Source organism: Ursus americanus, chromosome 11, assembly GCF_024610735.1.
Source record: "Ursus americanus isolate L20-20 chromosome 11, mUrsAme1.1.p, whole genome shotgun sequence".
NCBI classification, from domain to species: Eukaryota; Metazoa; Chordata; class Mammalia; order Carnivora; family Ursidae; genus Ursus; species Ursus americanus.
Genome location: NC_142137.1, coordinates 31953779 through 31978660, shown reverse-complemented (window position 1 = coordinate 31978660; position 24882 = coordinate 31953779). Strand labels below are relative to the sequence as shown.

General features: G+C 39.9%; 1 protein-coding gene and 1 pseudogene across 1 annotated transcript in view; one reads left to right on the top strand and one right to left on the bottom strand.

Moving 5' to 3' along the window:
• The first annotated feature begins 16 nt into the window (after positions 1-16).
• FRK (fyn related Src family tyrosine kinase) overlaps positions 17-24882 on the top strand; it is a 138266-nt gene continuing 113400 nt past the window's right edge. The window contains exon 1 of the mRNA XM_087865413.1: positions 17-284. The gene's annotated coding sequence lies outside the window, so the exon portion shown is untranslated. The remainder of the gene's footprint in view (positions 285-24882) is intronic.
• Positions 6549-7141, bottom strand: LOC123792975 (large ribosomal subunit protein uL11 pseudogene; annotated as a pseudogene).

The window sequence follows — 24882 nt, the reverse complement described above, 5'->3', positions numbered from 1 at the left end:
GCGCGGCTCGCTTCCCCGCGCCGCCCCCGCCGCTTCGGCGCCCTGCGGCCAGCCGACCTCCGCCGGCCGGCTCCCGGCGCCGCAACGCCACCCGACCCGCAGTCCCGAAGGCGGGGGTGACCGGGAGCCGAGCCACCGCTGCTGGACCTGAGGCTGCAGCTGAGTCCCCGTTGGCACATAACCTTTGACACAAAATTAACCGGGCTCCCATTCGTTTTCGAGGTGCCACAGACACCAGGACACTGTAAAGTTAGACCCGACCCTTTGCTCTTGCGCTGAGTAAGGTAAGATTATGGCGTAAATTCACTTTACTAATAATTATCCTCTGACACAATTACCCTAGAATTTGGAAACTCTCTTTGCCCACGTGCTCTCGATGGGTTGAATATTTCCTAGCTTCCTAAGTAGTTAAAAGACCTCTATTTCCCCTTCTGGAGTGCGTTAGAAAATAAATTTATTAGAAGGAGTTGAAGGACCATTTTTCAAAATGACGCTGATTAAGGGAACCAACGTTGGCTGTTTTGTTACTTGATTATCCTATTTTTTGTTGGAATGAATTTTTTAATGAAAGGACAGCAGAAAGTTGATAGAACATGCTACAGAATAGAAAACTTTCCGCAAACAGATGGTTTTAAGATTTATAGAGCACAAAATGACTCGTGACAATAATCTGAATTCTCTCAAGGACTGTGTATAGCTAGTATTTTAGATGCATAGGAGATAAGTTACATACAGTGGATGCTTAAGGTATTTAATTTTGAGAACCCATATGAAAGGATAGGACTTTGAGATCTTTAAAATTAGTTAAAAGAGAAAATACAATATAATTTTACAAAAGAAAATCTAAGTCTATTATCTTTATACTACTTCTGTGTTAAATTTAAAGGAACATTGTCCAATGGAAAAAAAATCAATAGTTATGATATAATGAAAATATAATTCATTGAGAATTGCATTTAACCCTTACAAATACTAACCGTTATGAGGCCAACAGACCAATCAAGGGATTAATTTAGTGCAATAAATAGTTCAATTAGCTAAGACACTTATTATACCTAGTGGACCCATTTGAATATATTGAATACTTGTTCCATTATAACTCTTAAAAGCCCCAAACAAATCTCTCTGGAATAGGAAGAGGAAACAATCCTCAAGAAGATTGAGCTGTTCACTGACTGATAAGAGTCCAACAACCATGTTTTTAATGTCTGTGAATCAAAAGAGAAGAATCTGGATTGATTCACAGTTTGTACCTATTTCCCTTTTATGACGCTGTTGTCCGCGGAGCATTGACTTTAGCATTCCTCTTTGCCCCCTGCAGTAGGCCTGCCAAGGTCAAACTGCCAGGTAGACTCCACATTGAAGGCTGCAAGTTTTCTTGAAGGGTATCTTGTTTGAACGCAGCATTGACACTTTAGGGACTTCCCTTAGTAATGTAAATGTACAACTGCATTTATTGCTGGAGGGAAGAGTACAAAAGGATTATGTTTCCTGATGTAAGTGCCCCTGGGACTGGAGTTGGCCTTTAGACCCAGATGGGCTCATCAGCAGACATTTCTACTTGCTGAGTGACAACTGTTAGGTTTCTTTCATTCCTCAAGTCCAGTCAGAGAGCTCTGTGCTAGAGTCTAGACATTTACATTTTGTGGGAGAATTTAGCAAACAGTGCACTCCAAGCATCCTGGCGCTCTTACCACCACTCCCTGAACTGTATTCACCTTTCCTGCCCTCTACCTCAAACCTTATTCTAACTCCTTTAAGAACATGTGGGATGGTTCCCTCTCCCTCCCCCACTCCTTACCTAACCCTGAACTTAACACAAACATTGACTTTGTTTCATAGGGCTTATTTTCAAATAAAAGTATTTCCTTTTTTCCTGTACATTAAACTTTTATCTCATGTAGTGTGATAAAATAACACAGCTGTTCTATTATGAACCAAGAAAGAGTTAAGTGTTCTTAGACCAATTATTTTCAGTTTCTTTGAGTGATGTATTAAATATGACAGTGTTGTGGTGACAGACTTGATTCCCCCCCCCAAAAAAATTCATATGTTGAAGCCTTAAGCCCCAATGTGACTATTTTTGGAGATAGGGACTTTAAGTATGGTTAAATCAGGTCATAAGAGTAGGGCCCTAATATAATATGATGGTGTCATTATGAAAAGAAATGACAAGAGAGAAACACATGTATAGAAGAAAGGCCACATGAGGACACAAGGAGAAGGTTCAGTGTGTAAGCAAAATGGAGGGTTTCATGAGAAACCTACCCAACTGGCACCTTGATCTTGGACTTCCAGCCTCCAGAGCTGTGAGAAAATTTTCAGTTGTTTAAGCCACTAAGTCTGGTATTCTGTTAAGTCAGTCTCAGCAAACTGAGACAGTCTGTAAGGAGATTTGACCCTAACCAATGTTGTTGGGTCAAATGCAGCAAATAGTATTTGCGTTTGAAAGGTCCCCGAATGACATGAAGTTTGAGCTTCTGCTTAAGTTTTTTTGCTTAGGTAATTTGTTGGTTTTTAGAATTTTGGTATTTTTATTTGAGTATAATGTTAATACTATGTTGTGAATTTTAGGATTGTTTTAGTATTCCGTGTACTGAGTTTTTCCTTTTAACTTGAAAGTTATGAAATAATTTAGAAACGCTCAGAAATAATTTTTTGCTGATTTTCTAGAATTGAATTTCATCATTACTTGAATTGAATTACATCATTACTACTGACCTATATTTTAATAAAGTTAATACTATAACTTAGCAACTTTAACTGTAGGTATGGCTTTTACTTGTTATTAACCTAAATAATAAGTTTGTGATCAGCTAGCTTGTTTTAGACTCTAAAATAACTTACTAAGTGATCTTTTGTGAATTTAAAATACTGCAATTTGATATCTACATTGTAAGTGTTATTTCCAAACTGTTATTTGGGGGTGGGGAGAGGTCTGTTTATTCTTTCTTTAGTTTAAAATGTGTTTTTCTGGGGTGCCTGGGTGGCTCAGTTGGTTCAGCATCCAGCTCTTGATTTCAACTTGGGTCATGCTCTCAGGGTTGTGAGATCGAGGCCCACATTGGGCTTGGCACTGGGTGTGGAGCCTGCTTAAGATTCTTTTTCTTCTTGCCCCCTCCTCAAAAAAAAAAAGGTGTTTTTTCTAAATTCCCCAAAGTAAACATGGTAATGTTAACTTTTTATATCATCTAATCACCACATCTTCCCTGGATCATATAATTTGCTTAAGGGGAAACAATAAAGTTTATTTAGTAATTTGAAAAAAAAAAGATAAAATATATAAATGCCTAAAAATTAATCTCTGTAGCACTTAAATATTAGTCGTTTAGCTAAATAGAACCAAAAGCTGATTTGTAATACTAGACGGTGGCCTAAAGATGGCAGTAGTTCTGCATTAGGAATATTTCTCGTTTGATTTCTTTAGTAATTTTAAAATCCTTAAGTTTCTTAATAAAAAAAAGTGATTTTTTACTCTCCCTTTCTGCTCTTGCCCCAAGAAGAGACACCTACTTAGAACTTTTACTGTGGTTTTTGTGTGTGTATATATTTATTTTATTTTTGTGTGTGGATGTATTTATTTTTGACTGTGGAGGGAGAGAATGTGGTGGGATGAAGTCGTTTGGTAGGAAGCTTCTCATTAAGGTTGTACATCAGTAAATAACGTTTCAAATATGAAATGAGTTCGTCTTGCGGAGAGAGCTAAAATACTAAGTGGCAGAATTGTGATCAGCAAGATCTCTAAGGATGTAGCAGGGGATTAAAATTCAATTGATTAGGACACCTGCTGAGTTTTGGGGTCAGGTTTAATCTACTTTAACAGCATATTATGGGAATCTGGATTTACCTGCTGGTAAGTTGGAAATACAATGTGAATAAAGTCAAGGTGAACTCAGCTAGTTCTAGGTTAAACTCAGTTTCTCTCTGTTTGACCGTCAGTCTTCCCTTTTTCTTCTCTGTCTTCCTGGGAGGCGTGGGGGTTCCAAATTGCGGCAGGGCTAATATATTGCCGGTGAGTCTTGGAACAGACTTCTGGTCCTCGGCTCATGGCATCCAGACATCTGCTTCTCCATCCCTGTCAGTATTTGGTTACCTCTGGCCACGTACCCGCGCCATCATCAACTGTGACTGGGGCACTGAACTCTGCAACGCCTCTAGTTACAGTGTCATCAGAAAAATTTTTAGTTTTAATCCAAGGCGTGAGACCATTTGAGGCTTTCCATTCCGCACTCAACCAGCCTCTGCTCCTCTCTTGAGGAATCCTAGGAAAGTTTCACAGAAAACTTTTGGCTTGAAGCCACAGAAAAGAAGGGTATGTGTTTCGGCATGGAAAGGTGGGGTGGCTACCTCGGACCTTTCTATCCAGATGTGACCCACTGTTTCTATTCTAGTGATCGCTCTCTGTTATCACAGGACACTCTGGAAGGCTATCTTCTCTCAGAATTTCAAATGAGAATCAAGATCCAATTCTCTCTGCTTTGGGATCCCCAAGCTCACGTGAAGGTTTCTGTAGTTTCTCCTGCAAGGGATTTAAACCTCACAATGGAATGGGGTGTAGGGTCTCTTTCTCAGGGACCCATACAAATGACGCACTCTAATGGTGTCCATCCTATTCCCTGGGGCTAACATTGTCAGATAAAATACTGAATGCCTAATTAAATTTGAATGTCCCAAATATCCCATGAAACCAAATATTAAAGAAACTCTTTGTTGTTTCTCTGAAACTCAGATATAAATTGACATACTTTATTTTTATTCGGTAAATTTTGGCAACTCTACCTGAGACATATACTTTGTATCCATTCTGAAACCAACTTAAAAATTTTTTTTATGATTAATTTTTTTCTTGCAGAAAGCTCAGAACTTGAAAAACAGGTGTGTCCTGGCATTTGTTATGGGCTGAGTTGTGCTTCCCTCAGATTGCTGTGTTTAAGCTCTAAACCCAGGTACTGGTAGTGGCTGTATTTGGACATAGGGCCTTTAAAGAAGTGATTAAATTAAAATGAAGCTCTCGGGTGGACCTGATCCAATTTGACTGATGTCCTTGTAGAAGAGGAAATTTGGATACACAAAGAGATACCAGGGGTGCCACGCACAGAGGAAGAAAGACCACAGAGGAAGAAAGACCATGTGAGGATGCAGCAAGAAGGCAGCGGTCTCTAAGCCAAGGAGAGAGGCCTCTGAAGAAACCAGACCTGCTGACATCTTAATTTTGGATTTCTAACCTCCAGAACTGTGAGAGATAAATTTCCATTGTTTAAGCCACTAGGTCTGCAGTATTTTGTTATGACAGCCCTAGAAAACTAATGTAGCATTGGAGATGATTTTTCTACTTTAAGAGTATGGAGTCCATGCTAGAATACAAAACCAAGAGATTGCTACAGAAAATCTTCCTCTGGGGGGACCGGGCCTGGAGAAAACGTCTACTACTTTCTAAACGGTGGGGAAAATTTGAAACCAAGAAATCTGGTGATATATAAATATTAATACTAGTATGGGCAGAATATCTAAACAAAGGGTAAAGGATACATTTAAGTCAGACCTTATCTAGGGTGTGGTATTCCTAAGGGATTATGGGAAATTTAGGAGATATCCTTGGAGGCTGGTTAGCATTTTGGTGGTCATAGTAGCAAAGAATATGTGAGCACAGTGAAACGGTTATTACATCCATCCATGGCCCTTCTTTCCTCTTTTTCTATTTATGTTTTGATTCCAAACTTTCAAATATTTAAGTGTTAAAATTTTGAGTCCTCAAGGGCATCCAAATACGCACATATTTCAGGAATGCCTTATAAACTATGATCCAGTCAGTTGCAGAGTTCGCCGTGGCTCAGGTAAGAATCCATAAATCCGTGGTCTCCAGGGCGCTTGAGCAGCATGTTTACTTTTATGACTTCAGTGACTGGATGCATCTCACCATCTTCGTATTTTCATCTTTGATCTTTCTCCAGTTACGTACTTCTCATGATGTACAAGAGTATCTTAAATGAATAACAAGTCCTCTCCTAAGTTGGTATTTTTTGATTCTTTCATTACTTTATCTCAGTTTTCTTATCTGTGAAGTTAGATATTTGAAAGTTTTCTTAAAAGTAATGGTATTTAATATTTGAAAAAAAAGGCATGAAAAATTGAGTATCTCATGCTCATCCACCCTTCTCCACCACTGTTTTTTGTTTTTTGTTTTTTTACTCCTCTTAACAAAAATATTCCATATCAGCCTTTTTGAAAAGCAATGTGAAAATGAGTATCAGTAGTCTTAGAAATGATTTATTGGGCCCCTGGGTGACTCAGTTGGTTAAGCATCTGCCTTTGGCTCAGGTCATGATCCCAGGGTCCTGGGATCAAGTCCCGCATCAGGCACCCTGCACAGTGGGGAGTCTGCTTCTCCCTCTGCCTCCACCCCCCCAGCCCACTCGTGCTCGCTCTCTTTTTCATAAAAATAAATAAATAAAATCTTAAAAAAAAAGAAATGATTTATTATTTGTTGACATATTTATTTTTGCCACTGGTTGTCAAATGATCCTTTATTGAAATATTTTCCTTTGTAGTTAAGTAGTTGGGCATTCCACTATACGACTGTTGATGTCATCTATGCTGTCATGAGGGTGACGTCCATCAACATTGCAGCCCACAGACTTGGCAGTCCCCAGAATCTCTTTAATGGTTCCAGAGAGTTCTCTGGGTAAAGATCAGTGTCGCATCTGTCGGACAGTATTGACAATCTCATCAAATGTGGTATTTCCACTGTGCTTAATGTTTTTCTGCTTCTTTCTGCCTCTTGGTGGTTCCTTGAGGGCTTTGATAATCAGGGCAGAGGCAGAAGGTACCACTTCAGTCTGGGCCTGTCTGTCCTGAATGGTCAGTTTCACTATAATCCTTAGACCCTTCCAATCACTGGTTGCCTTGGCGATGTCATCACCAACCTTTTTTGGAGACCCAGCGGGCCGATCTTTGGAGCCAGGGCAGACGTGGCACCGAGTTCACCACCGGTGCACCTCAGGTACATGACTTTGTTCTCGTTGGGGTTGAACTTAGGTGACGTGGTGGAGGTGGGTGGTGTCGGATAAACTCAGATTCGGGACAACCGAAGACAGTTGCACCTTTGCTTCCTCTGAGCCGAAAGCCAAAAGTTTGTTGACATATTTAATCCAGTTCTAGGCATCTAAGATTTCTGTCCCAGAAAAATCTCAGGTAACAGGATAAGTTCTGGACAACGACTATAACAGTTTTTCTTTTCTTGGCAAAGTGAAAGGATTGATAGATTATTGCTATACCTAACAGACAGGGCATACTTACTGTAAGACTCTAACCATTCTCTCTCAAAAGAAAATGTAGAACAATGGAATGTGTTATGTCCAGTGGGAAATCTGTGTGTATTCAGAAGTGGTACTAACATACTTTTCCATAGTTTGCCCTACTCCCATGTTTCAGCTAAACATTCTAACCATCATTCTTCTAAAATGGATTTTTGAAAAGCATCCAATTAATACAAAAGAAGGCAGGAAAAAAAAGAGGAATGTTGAATAGGTGAGAGCAATAGAAAGTAAATAACAATATGGTAGATTTAAACACAAACATATTGATAATTATAAACGATATCTGAATGATCTAAAGAGAGACGAAAAGAGATTGCCACACTTGACCAAAACAAGATTTAAGTATATGCCATTAAAGAAACCTACTTTACTCATGAAGAAATGAAGAAATAAATACTGTTTGAAAAAAAAAATTGAGATGAGGTGTAAGGTATTTCCCATCAAAAACTTTAATATAGTGATCTACTTTATTAATTTTCTTTAAGATGATTTCTATTTAAATCTACTTGTTAAAAACACATAAGATATAAACAAAGGACTATTGCTTAGGTTTCTAAATTTGTGTGGTGTTGGATCTTTCCATCTAACAAAATCAGTTTAGTGACCAAAAGACTTGTTAAGAAACAAAAAGAAAGTCATGAATTATCTCTCTTATCTTTGGTTGCAAGTTGCTTTTAAACCTTCCTCCTTTATTCTTCATACCCACCTACCCACTCAAACTGATATTGGGATTTGTGGAAAGGCAGCAACCACAAACACATTCTGGTTGGCCAATGTAGGTTTCCACGGGACAGACAGTCCCAACCCAGGCCACATGTACTCCCTTCTCCATCCCACAGTTCTCACTCACAGGTGGCTCATGGTCCTTCAAAAACACGGCTGGGTGTGTCAGGAGCAGGGATGGGCAGTTCAGGGAGCAATTGTCTGGTCATTCTGTGGTTGATGCTTCTTAATGCTTTCACCATTTTCAATGAGGTGAAGGAAAGTTCTGTTGATTTTGCCCACATTAGCGAGTTCTACCTCATGTTAGGAGCGCTAGTTTGAAATGAAGTTGGATAATAAGAAATCTCACTTGTGTAAAGTACACATCTCCTGGCACTCTTTAGTCCAGCATTACATGTGCAATTTGAGAACCAAGGTAATGAGTTTACAAGGAGGGATAACCTTATTAAAGGACCAATCAGTCATTCATTTATAAATTCTTATTGAATGTTTGTCAGATGTCCCTGGCTTTGCTTGCTCTGTGCACAAAAATCCCATTGGCATGGGGCGCCTGGGTGGCTCAGTCGTTAAGCGTCTGCCTTCGGCTCAGGGTGTGATCCCGGCATTCTGGGATCGAGCCCTGCATCAGGCTTCTCCCCTGGGAGCCTGCTTCTTCCTCTCCCACTCCCCCTGCTTGTGTTCCCTCTCTCGCTGGCTATCTCTCTCTGTGTCAAATAAATAAATAAAATCTTAAAAAAAAAATCCCATCGGCAATATTAGCTAGATTTGAGAAATTGAACTATGACAATACCTAAGAGCAGATCTTCGACTAGAGACTTTAGGAAGCTACTAAACGTTTTAGCTGAAAATGACTTCACTTTTATTACATCCTCTATGGTGCACAATTATACACATGAACATAAGCAACAGAGAGTGATGTAGTGATTTGCGACCTTATTTCCAACTTCCTTGTCCTTAAGAAGTTACTGGAAATTTTTGTTATAGTAAGATAACAAAAGGTCAAGCTTTCTCTTCTTTTTGGCATAATTCATTTTATGGTTCTTGTTCCACACCAGTGTGCACTGAAATGTTGGGTTCTCATGTCTGTTCCCTTATTACTGTTTGCAGAAAATTCATAATTACTCAAAGGTTAGTGTAAGTACTGCATTTTTTTCATGGGTGGGTTGTCCTGAAAGCAGAGCCTGAGACAAAAACTTGGCTGCGGGTGGTTTATTAAGAGGCAGTCCCAGAAATCAACAGTGAAGTAGGAGAGAGTAAGAACCAGTAACAATACGAAAGGGTAACATCAGGGTTACTGTTGTAGGCAACAGTGCTTTAATTCCACTGGGATGTTCCATGAAACACACAGGATCCCTCCCAGAATTGTACACCAGAAGGAAAGTCTGAATATGTATCTGTTGGCTCCTGTTCTCTTATACTTGAGGGTTGCCTGCCACCTGACTTTCAGGCTGTGTGTGAATCGGAGTCCCTCTAACCTCAGCGAAGACCCTCAGGCACAAAGGAGAAAGACCTTGCATGGCTCTGTTGAGGCGAGACACTATTAGTGTGAGTTCTCACATGAGATGTGGCTAAAATCAGAAGTGGGCTAAGGAATTGTGATACGGGGCACCAGTGCCATCTGCCACAGTGGCTATTCTTCTAAAAGCTATTCACTTCAGTATAGTCAGTGAAATTTGTTCCACTCTGTAAGTATCTGGGAGTGGTGTCACTCTGCTCGTCAGTCTGTCTCCAATCCACTGTTCATTCTGTATTCTCTTTCTGTTCATCTGTGGTCTACTCTGTGTATTCTCTGCCCTAATGCAAAGTAGTAAAGCTCTATGGAAACCCCTACAAATATTTTAGTCCAGTGCTTTCCTAACTTGATCATGTCATGGCTCACATAGAAAATCGTAATGTTTATTTAGCATGTTGGAGCAAACAGAAGACTCTGGCCAGATAGGTGGGGCAGCCTGGGCTCCTGAAGCTCTGGGCCTCCTCCAGGGTTGACAGGGTGGACCTGATCAATATCTTAGCGTAAATATAACCGAGTGTGTTCTGGGCACTATTTTAGTTGAAATACTGTATTGAATCAGGACTTATTTTAAGAAGTAGTAAACTCTTGGCTTCTTAATTTAGTTTAGTAAATGTTTATGAGATTGTACCATGTGCCAGGCACTATGATAGATACCAGAATACAAAAGTAGACAATGGTACTTTCCCTAGAGGGGCCTTCAGTTTAGAGAGGGAGATTACATATCTGATCATTGTAATACCATACATAAAATAGAAGGAGAAGCTGGTCTGGCATGGCTTCTTCACCCTCATGCTGCCTACTCTGCCCAAAATATTCCTATATTAGGGTTCCCCAGAGACACAGAACAGATAGGATATGTGTCTGTGTAGAGAGAGAGATTTATTATAGCAATTGGCTCATGGAGTTGTGGAGACTGAGATCTTCTGTCTGCAAGGTAGAAAAGTAGGGAAACCAGTGAGATAATTCAGTTCAAGTCCAAAGGCCCAAGGACCAGGAGCCCTGATGTCTAGGGGCCAGGGAAGGTGGATTTCCCAGCTCAAGCAGAGAGAGCAAATTTGTCCTTTCTCCACCACCCCCTCCCCCCAGCCGCGTTTTGTTTTGTTTTGCTTTGCTTTACTGTTCAGGTCCTTACCAGATTGGATGATGTCCAGCCTCATGGATGAGTGCGATCTTCTTTGCTCAATCTGCTGATTCAAATGTCTTCCAGAGACACCCTCATAGACTCATACAGAAATGTTTTAACAGCTATCTGGGCATCCCTTAGCCCAGTCAATTAACCATTATACCCTCTTTTATTTGCTGATTTCCATTCCCATGCAAGCTACCTCCCACATCACCCTTGGAAATAACATTATTTCATTTAGCTGCAGGAATCTAGAGATATCTTCTTGATTGTTTTATTAGTGTCTGTTTTTGTGTGAGTCTTTTCTAGTAGCTTTAAGGTATTTCAGACTGGGGACTGTGTTTTGTTCATCTTTGTATCTCAATTCCTAGCGCACAACCTGGTCCATAATGTCCATTGAATGAATGAATGAATTTCCATTTCCTAATTTCTGCATCTTCATCCATTGTGAAATTTTGAATGAGTGCTGGGAAGCACTTACTTGGAGGCAGGAGGCACTGTGTTTGACTGTGAATCCCATATTCTCAGTAATTAATAACTCAGGATTTACATTTCACAGGTTTATAATAAAGATTTTAATCGTTTGGAGCCACAATTTTCAGGCAGTGTTCTGACAACCATTAATTTTTAGTCCTGTCAAATACTAGTGTAAGTATCAGGCATTAATTTTCTGTCTGACCTTTGGTAGACTCTTCTCTGTCTACACCAGGAGCTCATGTGCAGGCTATATAATCACAGGGTAAAAATGGCCTAAGCCAACATTTTGGGAACCTGAAAATTAACTTACCCAGAAACACTTAATTTTTTTTTATAATGATTTTTTATTATATTATGTTAGTCACCATACAGTACGTCCCCGGTTTTCGATGTAAGGCTCGATGATTCATTAGTTGTGTATAACACCCAGTGCACCATGCAATATGTGCCCTCCTTACTACCCATCACCGGCCTATCCCATTCCCCCACCCCCCTCCCCTCTGTAGCCCTCAGTTTGTTTCTCATAGTCCATAGTCTCTCATGTTTCATTCCCCCTTCTGATTACCCCCCCTTTCTTTATCCCTTTCTTCCCCTACTGATCATTCTAGTTCTTATGTTCCATAGATGAGAGAAATCATAACATAGTTGTCTTTCTCTGCTTGACTTATTTCACTTAGCATTATCTCCTCCAGTGCCGTCCATGTTGTAGCAAATGTTGAGAACTCGTTCTTTCTGATAGCTGAGTAATATTCCATTGTATATATGGACCACCACTTCTTAATCCAGTCATCTGTTGAAGGGCATCTCGGCTCTTTCCACGATTTAGGTATTGTGGACATTGCTGCTATGAACATTGGGGTGCATATGGCCCTTCTCTTCACTACGTCTGAATCTTTGGGGTAAACACCCAGTAGTGCAATGGCTGGATCATAGGGTAGCTCAATTTTTAACTTTTTAAGGGACCTCCACACTGTTTTCCAGAGTGGCTGTACCAACTTGCATTCCCACCAACAATGTAGGAGGGATCCCCTTTCTCCACATCCTCTCCAACAATTGTTGTTTCTTGCCTTGTCTATTTTTGCCATTCTAACTGGCGTAAGGTGGTATCTCAGTGTGGTTTTGATTTGAATTTCCTTGATGGCTAATGATTTTGAACATTTTTTCATGTGTCTGTTAGCCATTTGTATGTCTTCATTGGAAAAGTGTCTGTTCATATCTTCTGCCCATTTTTTGATTTGTTTATTTGTTTCTCGTGTATTGAGTTTGAGAAGTTCTTTGTAGATCTTGGATACCAGTCCTTTATCTGTAGTGTCATTTGCAAATATCTTCTCCCATTCCGTGGGCTGCCTCTTAGTTTTTCTGACTGTTTCCTTGGCTGTGCAGAAACTTTTAATCTTGATGAAGTCCCATAAATTCATTTTATCTTTTGTTTCTCTTGCCTTTGGGGATGTATCATGAAAAAGGTTGCTTTGGCCGATGTCGTAGAGGTTGCTGCCTATGTTCTCCTCTAGGATTTTGATGGATTCCTGTCTCACATCGAGGTCTTTCATCCATTTGGAGTTTATTTTTGTGTATGGTGTGAGATAGTGGTCAAGTTTCATTCTTTTGCATGTAGCTGTCCAATTTTCCCAGCACCATTTATTGAAGAGACTGTCTTTTTCCCACCGGATGTTTTTTTTTTTTCCTGCTTTATCAAATATTAGTTGCCCAAAGAGCTGAGGGTCTATTTCTGGGCTCTCTATTCTGTTCCATTGGTCTATGAGAAACACTTAATTTTTAATAGTACATCATTTAGAAAAATACTTAAACACTTTGGTGTTTTATCATGAGGGTCACAGAATTCTAGTTTCTATTTCTAGATTCTGTCTACATTGAGATAACACTGCCTGTTGACCCTTGGAAAGTATTCACTGTGATTTAGTCTTGTTCTTAAAGCTCTGTTTTAAAAATGTCATTTGGACATGCGAAGAGTTCTTAATGAGAATGTTTGAATAAATGCTCCTGATAGTGAAGTTGTCAGTTTATGCATAATTTATTATTATTCTCTTCTGGAAATTAGCCAGGTAAGCAATATAAACAACATGTCCATTTTCTCCTTTTATCTTTCTTCTTTTTGACCCCCCAAAATGAAAGTACTCCAAGCAGAGTACACACGTGCTACAGAATCTCTTCTCCATCCCATCTCTCTCTCTATCTGGCCTGTATCCCAGTGCACGTGCACACAGTGCATTTGCATGTGGGTGGGGGGACTTGTCAGTGAGTGGAAAAATAGCCAACGTTATTGAGCCTCTTCCATGTGCCAGATACTGTGTTAAGGGCATTAAATAATGATCTCACTTAATCATCAAAACACGGAAATAGGTAAGAATACGCTCATTGTAGAGATGAAATTCAAATCCTGATCTATGTGACAGGAAGCCAGCTTTTTTTTTTTTTTTAAGATTTTATTTATTTATTTATTTATTTGACAGAGATAGAGACAGCCAGCGAGAGAGGGAACACAAGCAGGGGGAGTGGGAGAGGAAGAAGCAGGCTCATAGCAGAGGAGCCTGATGTGGGGCTCGATCCCATAATGCTGGGATTACGCCCTGAGCCAAAGGCAGACGCTTAACGACTGAGCCACCCAGGCGCCCCCACTTTTGCATTTTTTAAAGCTCTATTTCACTTTTCCATTTGAATTTTTTCTTTAAAGTTATTTCTGCATAATGCATGTGTGTGGTGAAACCAAAAAAAAAGAAGCAAATAGAACAAAAGCGAAAATTTCCTTTCACCATTACTCAATACGTTATCATTTCTTTTCCCAGAAGTAACTACTATAAGTTGAACATATGTTCTTACAGACCCATCCTTACATACAAAATGTATATACATAATTTCAAAAAATATTTTCAGGGGCGTCTTGGTGGCTCAGTTGGCTAGGTGTCTGACTCCTGATTTCAGCTTGCGTCATGATCTCAGAGTCCTGAGATCGAGCCCCACATGGAACTCCATGCTGAGCATGGAGCCTGCTTAAGATTCTCTCCCTCTCTCGCTGCCCCTGCCCCCTGCTCGTGTGTGCATACACTGTCTCTTTCTAAAAAATATATATATATAATTACACACAAATATATTTATATATTTATCAACTTACATCCATTCCCCCTTCATATTTCCCATGCCTTGATTTTAGCTCCTAGCTCACTGTAATTTTTCTATCCCCACTTCTTTTTTTTTTTTTTTAAGATTTTATTTATTTATTCGACAGAGATAGAGACAGCCAGCGAGAGAGGGAACACAAGCAGGGGGAGCGGGAGAGGAAGAAGCAGGCTCATAGCGGAGAAGCCTGATGTGGGACTCGATCCCAAAATGCCGGGATCACGCCCTGAGCCGAAGGCAGACGCTTAACGACTGCGCCACCCAGGCGCCCCCCCACTTCTTATTTTTTAATAATTATGATACTCTAGCCTCTCAATTCCTTTAATTTCTCTTCTGTGATGATCTTGTCACTCACACTATTACTACCCTGTTCTGTTTTTCCAGCTCATTTCCTCGTTTCCAACTCCAACCCTTTGAATGCACTGGTATCTACAACCCAATGATTGCCACCTCCTTTTCACTGTCTTCCACTGCTATTATGTTCTCATTTTTTCCCTAAATATTCGTGGAGAATCATTATAATCATTTACATCCTTAATTCCTGTATTCCTTTCTCACCTCTTCAAACTAGTGAAAAATCACATTCTGGTAGTGGTAGATACTAAAAAACAACATAATTCAGGATGCCTGGGGGGTTCAGTCCGTTAAGTGTCTGCCTTCAGCTCAGGGGATGATCCCAGGGTGCTGGGATCAAGCCCCACGTCGGGCTCCCTGATCAGTGGGGAGCCTGCTTCTCCCTCTCCCTCTGCCCACCACTCCCCCTGCTGGTGCTCTCTCTCTCTCTGATAGATAAATAAATAAATAAATAAATAAATAAATAAATAAATAAATAAAATCTTCAAAAACAAAACAAAACCAGAAAACAGCATAATTCTTCCTTCCCTGTATCTATCTGTGCCCTTTGCAATGACTCTGCAACCCCTCACGTAAGGAATAGAATCGATTTCTCCGTGAATTTGGTGTAGCTTTGTGAGTTGCTTTGGTGAGCAGCATGCAGCCAAGGACGTTTTGTCAGTTCTGAACCTGAGTCACAAGAGGTGTTGACCACACTCATTTTGGGAACCCTGCTACTGCTATGTGAATAAGGTGGGGTTACCCTAAGGGATGACGAATCGTTATTCGTCACTCTAGTCATCCATCCTGTAGTCAGTAAAATACCAGACATGTGAGCAAGGCCATCCAAAATCAGTCAGTCCCCAGTGACCTATGAACTGACCTTAGATCATGTGTGAGCCCAGCCACAATCAGCCAAGCTTTGTTCATGCCAACAAGACTACCTAGCTGACTGTGGATTCCTGGACAATAATAAATACTGTTTTAAGCAACTGAGTTTTGAGGTTACTTGTTATGCAGCAGTAGGTAGCAGATACACAGGTTAAATTCAGCTCTCTTTGTTCTCTGTATTTACGCCTGAGCCACTGACCCTGGCTGAAGAAAATACGCACAACCATGGCGCATGTATTTCAATGAGTACCAAATGCTGCTGGGCAGTAATACTTCACTGCCCTGATGCATTCACTCTACTGCTGTCCTAGATGATGATGTTATGGTTTTCCTCTCGTCACACTGCTACCACGTCCCTTCATCTTCACTCTCAAGTGTTGACCAAGATTCTGTTTTTCTGGAAAAATACCCAGTACCAACGAGCACACATATGTAGGCACTCTACCTTGCCTCCTGTTCCTGTGGAGCAGTGGTTCTAATGTTGTGGTCCCCAGATCAGCAGCAGCCCAAGGGAACTTGCTAGAAACAGAAATTCTCGGATCCCACTGGAGAATGACTAACTCAGAAATCTGTGGATAGGGCTCAGCAATCTGTATTTTAACAAAAACCTCCTCACGTGATGTTTGAGAAGCACTGCTCTAAGTTATCTATATGTACGTGTAAGGCCAACCCTCCACGTGAGCACCGTAGCTAATCCTCTCAAAAATAGCACGTTCTCCCCTTTCCTGGAACATTTTTCATTTCTACTAAATCCTCTCACCATCATACAAACGTGTTATTTTTCTCATCTTAAAACAAATTATTCCATTTCTCTGCCCCCTTTGATGGAAAGTGATTGAAATAGTCTGTCTCACTGCCTGTGGTCCCTCCTCTCATGCCCTCTTAAGAAAACAAACTTTTCCCTCCAACATTTCACCAGCTCTCTGATAAGTTCGCCAGTGATATCCATTTGCTAAACCCAATGGTTAATCTTCAGTCCTCATTTTATTTTACCCATAAGCAGCACTTGTCATATTATCACTCCTTCCTGAGGTAAACATTTTCTTACTTGGCTTATAGGAATGCTTATTTCGTTGGACAAAATACCCAAGTAGACACTTCAGAAAAGAGGGCATAAAATGGAATATAAATAAAGATGTTCAGTATCATTAGAAACCAGAAAATGAGGGGCATCGTTCCTGGGTGGCTCAATTGGTTAAGTGTCTGGCTCAGGTCATGATCTCCAGGTCCTGGAATGGAGCCCCATGTCAGGCTCCCAGCTCAGCAGGGGATCTGCTTTTCCCTCTCCCTCTGCCTCTCCCCCTGCTTGTGCTCTTTCTGTCTCTCTTTCTCTCTCTCTCAAATGAAAAAATAAAAAATCTTTCATTTTTATTTATTATTATTTTTAATTATTTTAATTCAATTAATTAACATATAATGTATTGTTGGTTTCAGAGGTACAGGTCTGTGATTCATCAGTCTTACATAATACCCAGTGCTTGTTACATCACATCATCACATGCCCTCCTTAATGTCCATCCCCCAGTTATCCCATCCCTCCACCCCCACCCCCAGGAACCCTCAGTTTGTTTCCTATGATTAAGGGTCTCTTGTGGTTTGTCTCCCTCTCTGGTTTTGTCTTGTTTTATTTTTTCCTCTCTTCCCTGATGATCCTCTGTTTTGTTTCTTAAGTTCTACATATCAGCGAGATCATATGATAATGGTCTTTCTCTGACTGACTTATTTCACTTAGCGTAATACCCTCTAGTTCTGTCTATGTCCTTGCAAATGGCAAGATTTTGGGTTTTTGATGGCTGCGTAATATTCCAGTGTGTGTGTGTGTGTGTGTGTGTGTGTGTGTGTGTGTGTGTACATACACACACCACATTTTATCCATTTTTCTGTTGATGGATGTCTGGGCTCTTTCCATAGTTTGCCTGTTGTGGAGAGTGCTGCTATAAACATTGGTGTGCAGGTGCCCCTTCAGATCACTACATTTGTATCTTTGGGGTAAATACCCAGTAGTGCAATTGCTGGGTTGTAGGGTAGCTCTATTTTCAACTTTTTGAAGAACCTCCATACCGTTTCCCAGAGTGGTGGATTCCCACCAACAGTATAAGAGGGTTCCCCTTTCTCTGCATCCTCGCCATCCTTTCATTTCTTGACTTGTTAATTTTAGCCATTCTCACCGGCGTGACATGGTATCTCATTGTGGTTTTGATTTGTATTTCCCTGATGCCAAGTGATGTGGAGCATTTTTTTATTTGTCTGTTGGCCATTTGGATGTCTTCTTTGGAGAAATGTCTGTTCATGTCTTCTGCCCATTTCTTGACTGGATTATTTGTTCTTTGGATGTTGAGTTTGATAAGTTCTTTATACACTTTGGATACTAGCCCTTTATCTGATGTGTCATTTGCAAGTATCTTCTCCCATTCTGTCGGATGTCTTTTGGTTTTATCGATTGTTTCCTTTGCTGTGCAAAAGCTTTTTATCCAGAAGAATGAAGACTAAAACCTTGGTGAGATACTACACTTCGTTAGACTAGCAAAAATTAAAGTCTAATAATACAAGCCAGATGAGGATGTGGAGCAGTGGGAACTCATGAACTGCTGGTGGAAGTCAGATCAGCACAACCTGTTTGGAAGTAGCTAGTGAGGGTAAGGATGCCCATAACCCAAAGCCAGGAATCTCACTACTAGAGAGAAAGATGTGTACACTTCTACCAGGGGCATTTGCATATAAGTTCATCATATTGTTCAAACTGGCCCCAAACTGGAAATCACCCAAGAGTTGCATCCCGGAAGAATAAACCCAGTTTATACCATGCAGCAATAGAAATGAATGGACTTCTGATGTATGTTACAAAATGAATGACTCTTTTTTTTTTTTTAAAGATTTTATTTATTTATTCGACAGAGATAGAGACAGCCAGCGAGAGAGAGAACACAAGCAGGGGGAGTGGGAGAGGAAGAAGCAGGCTCATAGCGGAGGAGCCTGATGTGGGGCTCCATCCCAGAACGCCAGGATCACGCCCTGAGCCGAAGGCAGACGCTTAACCGCTGTGCCACCCAGGCGCCCCACAAAATGAATGACTCTTAATGACAATGTTAAGCAAAAGAGGCCAGGCAGAATTGAACAGTTACTGTATGACCCCCCAAATAGGCAAAATCAAATGATATTTTTCAAGATGGTTAATCAGATTGTGAAACCATTAGGAAATGGAAGGACGTTGAATTCCTTAAAAGTCAGGGAAGTGTTTGGCTGTGGGAGGTGAATGGAGCTATGATGTGGAAGGGTCCGGCAGAGTTTCCATCAGTGTGCCCGTAATATCCCGTTTCTTTATCTGAGTAGCTGTTACCTGAGTGTTCATTTTGCAACAGTTTGTTAAGCTGTAAATTTAAGTTTTATGTACTTTTTTCTGTGTTTTCTCTATTTCACAATTTTGAAAGTTCAACAGATAAGGTATTTACTTCATTTATGGGGTGTTGTGAGGATTAAAATCCTAACAGAAAGCCTGGCACCGTAACTCCCACTTTCCCACAACCAACTTTTTTTTATTAGGAATCCATCCCAAACTCTTTAGGATCTTCTTGTGTCCAATAACTGGACTCCAGGCTGGTTAGATTCTTTTTTTTTTTTAATTGGTTAAGGGGCTTTAGAGATTGACCAAGACTGTCCTTATGGGAGTGTCCTATTGTCTTTGACCTTGGGAATAAACAACGTTACCCAACAAGTTAAATACCTCTGTCCAGCAAATCCTGGGATGCCATGTTCATAACTGCTGAAAGATTGAGGGTATCCAGATGTGACACTCAACTCCTGGGGTCAGAAAGACACTTTCCTGCAGTTTTCGTTGTCTAATATATACTATCTTGTAAGGCACACCAGCGTCCAGCTTTGTGTAACTGCTGTGAGCGTATGAGTTGATCTGATGGGTGGAACGCATGAAGGCATCTGGTCATGGGTAGTGTTGGTATGGAGATCTGTGCAAGCAAAGCTGATTCCCCATCTCTGAAAGCAGCACAGGCTTTCTCTGGAGCCCCGCATAGTCCCTGGCATGTCGGAAGTAGTCAGGAAATGTTTGTTCAATGAGTAAGGGAATGTGTAATTGAATACAATAATCAGGAAAGAAGTCGGGGTAATTACAGGTTCAGCCAGAGGAGAGAGAGGCCGTAAATTAGAGAAAGATCAAATTGAATCCGCGCTGTGAGCCTACCCACAAAGACCCAATTATAACTGTGCCGGGAGTGGAGAAGAAGCCCTGGGATTTCAAGACCACATTGCCTGAGGATCAGGTTGAAGTCAACAGGAATCTTCGTGAAAGGAAAGGCAGGCGGCCCTGGGCTCCAAGGTGGAGAAGACTGGAGTTTGAGGGCTGCATTTTTACTGTCAGGTGAGTCTTATGGGAAATGACCCTTCCACTGCCAGGAAAGGAACCAGGGCTTCAGTGTCAGATGCCTTGGCAATAATTTTGGGCGTGACAATACTGTGTGACCTCAGGTAAGTTATTTAACTTCTCTGAACCTCAGCTTTCTATTTTGTAATAAAGATAAAAAAACAGCACCTACATCACAGGTAAAAACACATAAAATAGAATGTGTAACATGCCTCTTTTTGTATGAATTACTTCATTAATCTGATGCGATAAGCATGAAAACCTTTTTAGGTGTCATTCCCTATATTTTTTTGCAGAGTCAATCTGATATATGAATCATGTAGAATTATTCTTGGGTAGCTGAAAATATGTTTACTAACTGGGAGATGAATTTTTCAAGAGAATGCAGATGCATATAATCAAAATAATTTATAATATTGTCTTCCTACTTTTTTTTTGCTCTGATCAACACCTTTCTCTGACAAGTTCAGATTCCAGTTTGTGGCAAAGTGAAAGACATTTCATCATTGTTGCTATTCTTATTATTTTAATTTAGAGAATCGGTGCACAGAGCACTCATATAACAACAAATGTATCATTAGTGGCTGGGTCTGCAAGGCCGTTCAGTGCAGCCGGATCAGTGTACCACTTAAGTCTGAGAAAAAACACACATGAAAGTTCATCTGAAATGTGTGACCTTTGAGCAGTTAAGTTTACTTAACTAGTTTCCGTGCTCAAAATAAATGCAGTGAAGTCTTTAGGCCGATCAGGGACAATTCAGCACGGTTATCCTGGGCTATCTCATATCTTTGGCTTCTTTATCATTGTAGTTGTACAAAGATTGAAATAGATAAAAAATAATGGCACATTCTCAGTTGTTTAAAAAATATAGCCCCAGGGCACCTGGGTGGGTCAGTTGGTTTAAGCAATCTGCCTTCAGCTCAGGTCTGAGCCCCAAGTTCGGTTCCCTGCTCAGCTCCCTGCTTAGCGGGGAGCCTGCTTCTCCCTCTCCCTCTGCTCCTCCCCACTGCTCCTGTGCTCTCTCTCTAATAAATAAAATCTTTAGAAAAAATAGCCTAAAAATCTAATAGTGGAATCATTTTTGTAATCTAGAAGAAGACACCACAGTTGAAAGTAAAATATGTGAAGTGTGGAATGAAAGGTAATACAGAATGCTTTTAGAGTAGAACAGTTACTTCAGAATAATTTAAAGGTAAGTAATTTTGACTTTTGCTGTTTAATATTTATAAATTTGCATATATAAGTAGGACACATAAATCTGCATATATTCATATATATGACACCCATCAACATACTGTAAGGAAAAAATGAATAATTTCAAAAAAATCTAGCATTATTTGGCTGTGGTCATAAACTTTTGATGAGAGTACTCGTCATAGAAACAGACTTAGGAGATGGGAATGTATGAGTGAAATGACTCAAAATACTAAACAATGAAGAAAACTAAGAAAAACAATAATGAAGGTAAACTCTACGTTTGCATAAAGGAATTCATGTTAAGTGAAGAGTTGTGTGCCAAAATTTGATCTTCATTATCTCATTACATTTTCACATTCTAGAGCCCACAGGCCCTGCATATCTGGCCCCTCTATCTTCATTCTCACCTCTTCCCACTCTCCTCGCTTTGGTCATTCCAGGCAGGCACAGTGGCCCTCTTTAAGCATCTGGACAGTCTGAGATTCCTTACTGTGTCACAACTTTGCACATGCCATTATTTTATTATGATAAAATAACATTTTTTCCTGAAATGGAACTTTGACCCATGTGTACATGATTACCTACAGAAATAAGACAGCTGGTTAAGTTCACATCGTCCTTCTTCTGCCCTCTTACCACAGCTCATCTCCCTCCCCACTTCTAGTCTCAGCTTATATGTCCCTGCCTCAGGAGGGCACCCCGAAGATGAGGTTGAGGTCCCCTTTATTACTTTCATCACACTGGAACTTACTAGATTTGTCTGTAATTATTGGTTGAGTCTCTTTCACACTAGGCTATAAACTTGGGTCAGGGACTGTGTCTGGTCAAGTTTTCATTCATCTCCAGGACCAGACAACGTTTCTGGAATATAGTACTCAGTAAATTTTTGTTGCTGGATTTACTCAATCACTAAATTATTATCCTCCGTATTTCATAGATGAGGAAACCGGAGGCTCAGGATTTAAGCCACTTCCCAAGGTCACATAGCTGGCAAAGGGCAGTAATATCACCTAGTAGTTTTCTTCTCTTTACTCCCTAATTTGGTGCGAGGGACACTCCTTTCATAGTTAGAAGCAGAGCAAAAGTCTGAGATCTAGGTCCCCAGGGAGAGAAGGAAACGAAAGATCCCTAAATGAAGCGTTAATTTCTCACCTGAGTTTCAAAGTAGACTTTTGAGTCTTTATCAGAAACAAGAGTCTTAAAAGAAAGGCTTTCTGTTTTAAGAACCAGCTTCTGAGAGAAAAAAAAGAAGTTATTATTACTGTTTTTCTAATTCAGAGCTTGGATTTAAATAACTACAACAAAATTGAAAATATTAACTTATTGAAGGCTTACTTTGTGTCAAAGTTTTTATAAGCATTTCATATTTATTAACTTATTTAATCTTCACAACAACCCATATGCTGTAAATGCTATAATAATCCCCATTTTTACAGATGAGGAAACAAAGTTTAAAAAGAAAAACAAGGTTTGAAAAAACAAGGTTAAAAAAACAAACAAACTTGCTCATAGTCACACAGATTGTAAATAGTTGTAGAAGAGCCCAATCCTGGGGGACCTGGCAGTGTATTCCATCCACAGCAGAGACGAGAGTGGATGAGGACATAACAGCTGGTTTCCCTCCCAAAAGGAGAGAAGAATTTAACAAGTAGGTGGGAAGAAGAGAATCTGAGGGACCCGGATGAGAACTGAGATCTCCTTGGGTGATTGAAATGAGCCTGATCTCTACTTCTGTCCCTCTGGCTGAGCACTCACAAAGCAGCGGATAATGGGGAGACCCCAGAGCAGGGATGTCTCTGGCTTCCCAGATTGTAACCAGCCAGGTTGTAATCTCAAAGAGAGGATCTCATCTAGCATGGCTCAACAGGGTGGAGGAGCCGTGGCAGATAAATAGGGCAGATGTTCAGATTATTGTGTCCTGGAAAACCTCAAGAAGTTTCTCATGCCCCTGACTCTTTAGGATTCTTTAGGGCTCTAAAATAGTGTAGCTAAGGGCCACAGATGAGAAGAGTCCTTGAGGTGGGACCAGGGGAATTCGATCTCTCCAGTCTGACTCCTATGCAAGGAAAGAATCTGAAGTTTTCAGTATGGATTCTTCTGTATACTGATGGTCCCACCCCATGGCAATTTGACTACTGTATATGAAATTTTACTATATGAAAATGTGGCCATAACTCACAAAGAATTAGAAAATACTTTGAAAACTTCTGCTCAAATTTAATTTTACCCAATGTATATCTAATTATCTGCAGAAATAAGACAACTGGTTATGTTCATTTCACCAGTCACGTGAGATAAAGAAGTATCAGCCTATCTTATTACCTAGAGGTAAGATAACCAACATTTGGGTTTGCCTGGGAGTTTCCTAGTTTTAACATAGAGAGTCGTCTGTATCTAGTGACCTTCAGTGCTGGGTAACTGGGACGGTTAGTCACCAGCATGCCGCGTACATACTGAAGCTTCCCAGCATTAAAAGCATGCAGGCAAAGATGTTTGTCACTAAGAATTCAGATAAGTCAGTCCCAGTATCCTGGTTTTAGCTTTGTAGAATGCAGTGATATTCTTCCTTGGCTCTAAGTAGATTCTGTTATTCGGACTTAAGAAGACTTCTTGAAGCCGGTGTCCGAATTAAGGGTTTGAAATTGTTCTTAATGTTCTCAAAGGAGAAGTGAGACACTTAACTCTGAAACACTTAGAGCTAGGCTAGAAGAGTCTGATAGCTTCGCTGACCTTGCAGGGGTAATGTAGGAGAAGGTGCGTGTGACTTCTGGTGTCACTGTGGAGCACAGGAGTCAGGACAGGACAAGAAAGCTCTATGACAGTTTCCTTCACCCTGGCAGCAGCCAGAGCCAGGATTTTTGACTCTGTTGTCAGCTCTCTTATTAATTCCCTCAGCAGTCCTTGGCATCATAGCCAAACATCATTTTAAGCTCTCAGTCTGTCAACTCTGGATAATTCTTAGCTTTCTCACAGTGTTGTTGTGGGAATTGATTAATATTTATGAACACATTTATATGGAAAAGTGCAGTATAAATATTATTGCATGAATTGAAAAATTGTTTCCTCCATAATATTATGCACAAAGGAAAATAAGCCATGGACTGTAGAGTCTTCTTGGAATAGTTTTAAAATAATGATCAGTTAACTGCCACTTAACCCTTTCATCTTTAATAAGTTTAGTGCTCTTCTTATTTAATGCTTTTAACAATGATTTGTGCTAAATTTTTTAAAATTATTTTTATTGTATTGATGCATTTTGTTTCATGTTAAGTTCAATACATTTCTTTGTTTCCAGTTAAGATTTTCTAAATCATTGACTATGATTTTCCTACATTGAATTTTGTCCTATAGTAAGTACAAATGGCATTACTTGAGGAAAATTATTGAAACCCATTGCTTAAGAGAATAGATATTTCTGTAGTCAAGTTCATTGTATATCAAATTTCTGTTACATGAATTCTTGCCCCACTCTTACATTCCTGTGTATAAAATTAAAAATAAATTTAACTGGAAGAAAATGGGATTTTGAGAATAATTATACTTAAGTATGTGGTTAAGCTTATGAATCATATAAAGTAGAGAAATTATGCCTTTCTCATAAAATACATAACATTAGTAACAATTCTTAAAATATTCATAATGGTAATATTTTACAAATGTCAAAAAATAAATACATTAAATGTTAAAATATAGTCTAGTTTGGAAAGATTGTTTTTGAAAATTCAGCAGTCTTTTCAACAATTTGACATTTAATAGTTTAACTTATGCATCATGTCTACCTTTAAGCTGAAGATTATTA